At 48.6% G+C, this 8,702-nt stretch overlaps 1 long non-coding RNA gene across 1 annotated transcript in view; it reads left to right on the top strand.

Annotated features, from left to right (window-relative positions):
• Positions 1–1,754, top strand: part of LOC103272361 — a 3,692-nt gene extending 1,938 nt beyond the window's left edge. Inside the window, exon 2 of the long non-coding RNA XR_002482639.1 lies at positions 1,540–1,754. This is a non-coding gene — a long non-coding RNA (uncharacterized LOC103272361). The remainder of the gene's footprint in view (positions 1–1,539) is intronic.
• The last annotated feature ends 6,948 nt before the right edge of the window (positions 1,755–8,702 follow it).

Genomic DNA, 8,702 nt, shown 5'->3' with positions numbered 1-8,702 from the left:
AACTACTGGTGTGCGCTACCACGCCCAGCTAATTTTTTGATTTATTGTAGAGATGAGGTCTCACCAAGTTGCCCAGGTGGGTCTCGAACCCACGGGCTCAGGCAATTCACTCACCTCAACCTTCCAAGGCACAGGATTACAGGCTGAGCCACCGAGCCCAGCAACATTTAAATTCTAATACAATAATTGAATTTCATACAAAATATATTTTTCAAGCATATGCACAGACACTTTAGTTATGATAGCCAAAACAGAAATTACTCAAATGTCCATCATAGGGAAATAGATGAACAGGTTGTAGGTCTTTCATACAATACAACAGTCCTCAGAAATTCAAAGGAGCAAACTCCTCAGGCACTCACCTGGTGAGTCTCAGAAGCATCATGCTGAGTGACTCAACGGGGCATAGAATAAGACATATTGTATAATTTCAGGCAAAATGAACCTATGTTTTAAAAAAAAATCTCAGCAGTGTTTTGTCTCTGGTAGAAAAAAAATTGCCTGCCAAGACATACAAAGGTATTTTCTGGGAATTGTGGATATATATTCCTAAAAGAGGGGACGATTTTATGGGTTTATTTGTGAGATTAAAATGTGAGCATTTTGATGTCCTTGCTTCATGTCTGGTCTTCAGGGGAGTGGGTCTCCATAAAAAAGGAGATGGGCTCGGTGCAGTGGCTCACATTTGCAATCCCAGCACTTGGGAGACTGAGGTAAAGGACTGCCTGAGCCTAAGGTTGAGACCAGTCCAGGCAAATTGGTGAGACATCATCTCTACAATAAATTTCTTAAAACATTAGCTGGGCAGCTAGGCTCGGTGGCTCAGCCTGTAATCCGGCGCCTTTGGGAGGCTGAGGTGAGCAGATTGCCTGAGCCCGCGGGTTTGTGACCCGCCTGGACAACTTGGCGAGACCTCATCTCTACAATAAATCAAAAAATTAGCTGTGCGTGGTGGCATGTGCCTATAATTCCAGATACTTGGAAGGCTGCAACGTAAGGACTGCCTGAGACCTGCAGGTTGAGGCTGCTGTGGCCATGAGTGTGCCACTGCACTCCAGCCTAAGCAGAGTGAAACTCAAATTCAAAAAAATTTAATTTAAAAAGTAGATGTGGCCAGGGTCGGTGGGTCAGCCTGTATTCCCAGTGCTTTGGGAGGCCAAGGTGAGTGAATTGCCTGAGCCTGCTCCTGGCCATTGCACTACAGTCTGGGTGACAGAGTGAGACTCTAAATAAAAAAAAAAGTAGATGTGAGGCAGTGGTCTACCCATGGACATTTCTGTCTGTAGCTACTGTTTTCTCTCAGGCATCTTCTCTCCTATTCTTGGGTCCCAGGAGAAATGATGGTAGAAAGGGGGTGTTTCTCTGACTCTGGCAGAAAATAATGGATCAGGTCCTTCACCTCTCTGAGATCAGGGGAGTAGGAAACCTCCCAACTGCACGTTAATGTGGTAGCCATAGGCTAATGATACTATTTTGAGTATGTTGGATTAAGCAAATTACCACAATTAATTTCACTACTTTCTTTTCCTTTTTTTCCAGGACATTTTAAATGACTGAAGAATGCCATTTTCTTTCTGTTGAACATTGCTGCCAGAGAGGTCTACCTCCCTTTTTAAAGCTCAGGCTGCCTCCTTATAAGAGCAAAAGCCTGAAAGACCATAAAATCTGAAACTTATTATAACTGTCTATATATTGTTTCCATTCCTGCATAACATATACCTGTACGAGCTGTATAAATAAATGTATATTATATATGTGTGTTTTGTTTGGTTTTTTGATTTATTGCACAGAAGAGGCCTCATTAAGTTGCCCAGGCTCATGTCGAACTCCTGACTCATGCAATTCTCTAGCCTCGGCCTCCCAAAGTGCTGGGTTTACAGGCTTGAGCCACACCATGCCTGGCTGAGCTGTATAAATAAATATTGTTCATCAATTGATATACTACTAAAACCATGTCATAAGCGAATGGCCTTGGTCATGACTAGGTGATAGTGCAGGGAGAAATATCAGTCTCAAAATGCCATGTGGAAAATCGTGACTTTCTTGCTTTATGCAGGCCCCATCTGATCCCTGGTTCAGTTACTCAAGCCTAGAGGGTGGGGCCTGGAGTCTGATCCAATCAGCGGACAGTGGGGTCTGAGACCCCACTCAAGTGTCAACCGGAAGTAAGGGGGTGGCTTCCGGACTCCGACCCGGCTTTGGCTTTTAAGTCGTCCCGCTCTTTAGTCCCGAGGCCTGGTGGCCCTGTCGCAGGCCCTGTTGCCCTGGCACCTGCGGGCCCTGGGAGATCCATAGGGAGGACGCCAGGACACCCGGAAGCCGGTAGATGGTGCGTGTGCGGGCGGGTGTCCCAAGACGGGGAAGGAGGATGGACCCGGATGACCCAGTTGTGGGACCGGCCTCCTTGGCAGCTCCAAGCCTGGACTCGCCGTCGGCTGAGTCAGGTTCCCTTGGTGCATGTGGCACTGGATCGGGAACCCAGGGTCTTGTCCCCGTGGCGACCTCAACCGCTGAGCCCTCTCCACACAGCCCCGCTCTCCAGGTGCTCAGGATCCGAGAGGGTTGTGAGGACTGTCCGATCCCCAGGCGGGCCCTTGTGGGACTTGGGGGGATCTTTGGTCCTGGCCCCATCCTTCTCTCACCCCCAAGGTTAAACGGAGGCTCCGTCACAGCGTGAACGAGTCCCCTTGGGCCAACAGTGGATCGTGAATCCGGAAGCCCCAGTCAGGGCCCTCGAGACTCCAACTCAAAAAGAAAAAAAATTAAGTTCATTTTTGGAACGGTGGCTCAGCCTGTAATCCCAGAACTTTGGGAGGCTGAGGAGAGAGGATTGCCTGAGCCCGGGGCTTGGAAACCAGCCTGGGCAACTTGGTGAGACTTCATCTCTACAATAAATAAAAAATTAAGCTGGGCGTGGTAGCACACACCTATAGTTCTAACTACTTGGAAGGCTGAGGTGGAAGGGTCGTGTAAGCCCAGCAGGTCGAGGTTGCAGTGACCATGAGCATGTCACTGGCACTCCAACCTGGGTGACAAGATGAGACTCCAACTAAAAAAACCAGTAAGTTAGCTTTTTTTGAAGATTAGTCTCAGCATTCCAATAGCCAAATAATATTTGTGCTCCAAAGAGAAAACTAAAAACATGGAAGGAGGAAGTTATCAAAGAAATTATCAAAGAATGTTACAAAAATGCTAAGAACTTAAAGCAGACCTTCTTCTTTCAATTGAAAGGCTTTACAACATGATACATTAAAAAACCCCACATCTAGGAGCATCATTGCAAAATGTCAGAACACCAAGGAAAAAAAAAGGAGGGCATAGCAGACATGGTATCTCATATCTTTAATTCCAGTACTTTGGCAGTCCAAGATAGAAGGATTGCTTGAACTCAAGTGTTTAAGGTTGCAGTCAGTGAGTTATGATCACGCCACTGCATTCCAGCCTGAGTGAGAGAGTAACACCCTGTCTCTGAAAAAAAAAAAAGAAAGAAAAAGAAAAGAACTTAAAGTTTCTGGGGAAAAAATAGGATTATCTGCAAAAAGTAAACATCAGGCCCAGCACATTGGGAGGCCAAGGTGGGAGGGTTGTTTGAGCACAGGAGGTGGAGACAAGCCTAAGAAACATAGCCATAGCCAGGCTCGGTGGCTCAGCCTGTAATCCTGCACCTTTGGGAGACTGAGGTGAATGGATTTTCTGAGCCCACAGGTTCGAGACCCACCTGGGCAGCGAGACCTCATCTGTACAATAAATCAAAAAATCAGCCAGGCGTGGTAGCGCATGCCTGTAATTCCGGCTACTGGGAAGGCTGAGGCGGAAGGATCACCAGAGCCTAGCAGGTCAAGGCTGCGGTGGCCGGGAGCGGCCACTGCACTCCAGTTTGGGCGACAGAGTGAGACTCCAACTCAAAACAAAACAAAACAAAAAAACATAGCCATGAGACAGGAATAGCTAGAGAAAGGCTATTCAGACAGACAGGTCCTCTGGTAACAATGTAATGAACTCCTGGCAGGCTTCTCAGTCTCAGCCTTGGTAAACAAGCTCCCTGCAAGCCTCTCAAGCTAGAGCTTAAGTCCTCACTGCTGGGATCAAAAAGCAACCTATCAGCTCACCAGTAGACCCCTGCCTCCTGCTGATTGGTTCTTAATATTGATCAATTAGAATAACTACAGCTTACAGCTAGTGCTATTCAATCAGCTTGGACCTAGGGCTATACAAAACACCAGGTTTTGACCTCAAAATGGGCAACCACTTTGGGTACCCTACCACTATGGGAACCTTCTCACTTTCGGACTGTCCATGTACCTCATTCTTCCTTGGCATGAGACAAGAACCTCAACCCTGAAGAGCTGCAGAAGATCATCGGAGCCAAAGAGCCATGCACCCCAAGGCTGACATGCCAGGCCACAAAGCTGGCTGAAACAGGAGAGCTGCTGGAAGATGGCAAGGCTCTGAAACTAGATACACTTGGTGCTAGGCTTGTCAGCCCACTGAACCAGCAACACTCTCAGGGCTTGGCTTGCCAGCACATTAGAGCCAATACTTCCAGGGCTAGACTTACCAGCCCCTCAAGATGACCCTCTTGGGGCTTGACTGACAGACCCGTTGAGTTGACACTCTCATAGCCCAGGTCGACTGTAAATATCCACATCAGGGAGACCCAGTCTCTACAAAAATAAAAATAAAAACATTAGCTAGGCATGGTGGTGTGTACTTGTAGTGTCAGCTACTAAGGAGATTGAGGGAGAAGAATAGCCTAAGCCCAGGAGGTGAAGGCTGTGGTGAGTTGTGATTTTTGCCACTGCACTCCTGGGAAACAGAGTAGGACCTTAACAATAACAAAAAATCAGAATGACACCTTAATTAACATCAAATGTTAAAAAACAATAATTTATATTTAAATTTCTGAGGGAAAAAGCACTTTCAACAAAGAATTCTGGGGTGTGGTAGTGCATACCTGTAGTTTTGGCTAATTGGAAGGCTGAGGCAGATGGATCGCTGGAGCCAAGCAGGTCGACACTGGAGTGGCCATGACTGTGTCACTGTACTCCAGCCTGGACAATGGAGTGAGACTCCGGTGCAAAAAAAATCCTGTTACTGCCAAATTGTTACTATGATGAGAACAAATTAAGAACTTTTTAGAGTATTCAAGGAATCAGAAAGTTCATGTCAGGCACTCTTTGTTGCGAAGTTCACTACAGATGTTCTCTAGCAAAACGTGATAAATGCGAAATAAAAAACACTAAAACATTGTGTCCAGTGTTCAGGATACACTGCAAGAAATGCAAGGAAGAAGGGAGGTCTGGAGATAGTGACTCCACCTTAGGTCTAGGAAGAGGACACTTGGATGGGAACAGGGAAAGGAGAGCCTCCAGCAGTAAGTTCTCAGATGGGATAATGACAAGACTGCAAGATGTTAAAGGTGTGACTTAAAAAAGAGAAAGAGGATCAGCCAGGCACGGTGGTTCATGCCTATATCCCAGTATTTTGGAAGGCTGAGGTGAAAGGATTGCCTGAGTCCACAGGTTCGAGAAAAGCCTGGGCAACAGGATGAGACCTGGTCTATACAATAAATCACAAAAACTAGTCAGGCATGGTGGAGTACATCTACTGTTCTTGCTACTTGGAGGACTAAGGTGGAAGGATCGCCTAAGCCTGACAGTTGGAGTCTGCGGTGACTGGGAGTGTGCCACTGAACTCCAGCCTGAGTGATAAGAGTGAGACTCCAACTCAAAAAAACACAAAAAAACAAAACCAAGTAGCTGGAACTACAGGCGTGTACTACCACAACTGGCTAATTTTGATTTATTGTAGAGATGAGGTCTCACCAAGTTGCCCAGGCGAGTCTCGAACCCGTGGGTTCAGGCAATCCACTCACCTCAGCCTCCCAAGGCACGGGATTACAGGCTGAGCCACCGAGCCCGGCTTGAAACCATCTTATTTTCTGGGAGTGCTATGGCCTCAAGTAAGGTCTATGGGGACTGGAGGGTTCCAGGGGAAATGGGGAAATCAAGAGAGATTGGGCATCCCAGGGAGAATGGAAAGGTTCCAGGGTAGAGGTAGTGATTCCAGAGAGAAGATGACAGAGCCACCAAGGTCTCCTGCACCAGGGAGCCACCAGCACCATGTACTGGGCTCCAAGCTCTGGACTGGACTAGGGCCTGTGGGGCCACGACCCAGATGGTTCCCCAGGTCATGAACAGCAGCAAACAAAATCATCCCACATGGTAAAAATTGCTCTCCATAACCCATGAGGGCCTAGGGACTGGGACCTGTGGGAGGGCAGCAGGAAGAGGGGCTTGGGAACATTCAGAGGCAACATGACAACACCCAGTGCTGGGGAGGACATAGGACCACGGGAACTCTCATTCACTGCTGGTAGGAACCCAAAATGATGTAGTCATTTTGGAAGACAGTGGGGCCAGGCCTGGTGGGATGGGCATGGCATGATGCATCCTCCCAAACATCACTTCCACCCGACATGACCCTGATGAAAGGCAGGAATGTGGTGAACACTTCCCTGCCTGGGCTTCCTTCTGGTTATAGACTTCTGTGCACAGCTGGACTGTAGAAGTGGCCAGAATAAAAAACACTGAGGTTGGACGTGGTGAGCCAAGCCTGTAATTCCAGCATTTTTGGAGGCCAAGACAAGAGGATTGCCTGAGTCTGGGGGTTCGTCTCTATAACAACAACAACAACAACAAACAAACAAATTAGTGGGGTGTGGTGGTGCGTACTTGTAGTTCCAGCTACTTAGAAGACTGAGGGAGATGGATTGCCTGAGCCCAGCAGATCGAGGCTACAGTGGCCATGAGTATGCCACTGCACTACAGCCTGGGTGACTGAGTGAGACTCCAACTCAAAAAATAATAATAATAAAAATTTAAAAATAATAAAATAAAATGAAATCAGCACTGCGCAGGGGGACCTTGACTAGTTGGAAGTGCCCATGGTAGGAGCAGGGTGCAGGGACTGACCCCCTCCCGGGTATCCCTTCCAGTCTGACTTCCACTACTATTTCTACAGCACCTCCTGAAGCTGTCCCTTTTTGGTCTGCACTTCTTTCTGGACATGTTCTCCTGGGCCTGTGTCCTGGAGGATGACATGGTGCTGAGGCCCCTTCAGGCCTTCATGACTCTGCTTAGAAGGATACAGTGTGACCTGCCCTCCAGGAGGGCTCACGCCCCATGTCCCCTCCCAAGTCACCCTCTGGGGCAATGAATAGAGGGGAGTGCATGGGCTCCACCAGCCCATATCTGTGGACCTTTCATTTTCTGCTTAATAAGCATTTGAAAACAGACCAGCTGGGCTCCAGGGCAGGTGCTGACCTTGGGTTTACTGGATATGTCTCAGAGACAGGGCAGGGAATGTGGGTTAGACCCCTCCAAGCCCCTCTGCCATACTCTCCTGTGGCTGCTTTGAAGATCAATAAAAGGCACTGGATGGCCAGGCACGGTGGCTCAAACCTGTAATCCCAGCACTTTGGGAGGCCAAGGCAAGAGAATTATCTGGGCTCAGGGGTTCAAGACTAGCCTGGGCAACTTGGTGAGACTTTATCTCTAAAAAAAAATTAAAAATAAGCCGGGTATGGTAGCACACACCGGTAGTTACAGCTTCCTGGAAGGCTGAGCCCAGAGTGTTGAGGCTGCAGTGGCTGTGAGTGTGCAACTGCCCTCCAGCCTGGATGACAGAGTGAGATTCCAATTGAAAAAAAGAAAAAGGCACTTGAGAGGTCACATCCATCCTTGTAAGCCTATGGCAACAGGGGCTCTTCCCTCCTGAGCATCCCTCCAAGGGCAACAGAGCAACATGCCCTGAATCTGGGAGTGAGAAAAATCCATGTTCCAGACTCAAAGAAAATTCAAGAGAGGGCTGAGGTGGACCCACAGCCCAGACCAGGTCCCAGAGTTCAATTGAGTATGGCATGGTCCAGTCCTGGTGTGGAGTGACAGCTCTGGAGGGCAGAGGGGCCCAGTGCCTAAGGGCATCGATCTCTCTCACAGTGGAGACAGGCCCTGTGTTCAGGGGTAAAGAGGGATTGGGTTACAGTATAGGCATCTCCCACCCGAGTTCTGGACCAGGCTGAAGCCCAAGAAGAGTAGTCCTGGGGTGAGGGCATAAGGCAGGGAGCCCTGAATCAACACAAACCCTAGGATGGCAAACACAAGGGCAGCCTGATGTGCTCCAACAGCAACCATGACCCAGGCTGTGCACACCCCTGACTCTGGGATCAGCAGACTGCAGGGATGTCCTCAGTGTTAGACCAGGGGGTCACACAAAGACCAGAACACTCCAGAGACCCTGGTTCATGGGGCCTCCTACAGTGAGAGTTAGATGAGCTCATTGGAGAACTTGACCAAGTTTTTCCTTTCAGCTGAACCTGAGGAGTTCCCCCAGGAAGGTCCCAGGCTTGTTTGAGAATCCCAGCACCCAAAAAAAAAAAAAAAAAAAAAAGGCTGGGATCAGTGGCTCAGCCTGTAATCCCACGCTTTGGGAGGCAGAAGTGAGTGGATTGCCTGAGCCCGCGGGTTCAAGACCCACCTGGGCAACTTGGTGAGATCTCATCTCTACAACAAAAATCAAAAAATTAGCCGGGCGTGGTAGCGCGCGCCTGTAGTTCCAGTTACTTGGAAGGCTGAGGAGGAAGGATCGCCAGAGCCCAGCAGGTCGAGGCTGCGGTGGCCAGGAGCAGCCACTGCACTCGA

The sequence above is a fragment of the Carlito syrichta genome, unplaced genomic scaffold (assembly GCF_000164805.1).
Source record: "Carlito syrichta isolate Samal-C Ts95f unplaced genomic scaffold, Tarsius_syrichta-2.0.1 Scaffold312272, whole genome shotgun sequence".
In the NCBI taxonomy this organism is placed as follows: Eukaryota; Metazoa; Chordata; class Mammalia; order Primates; family Tarsiidae; genus Carlito; species Carlito syrichta.
This window is presented reverse-complemented; position numbering and strand designations above follow the sequence as displayed.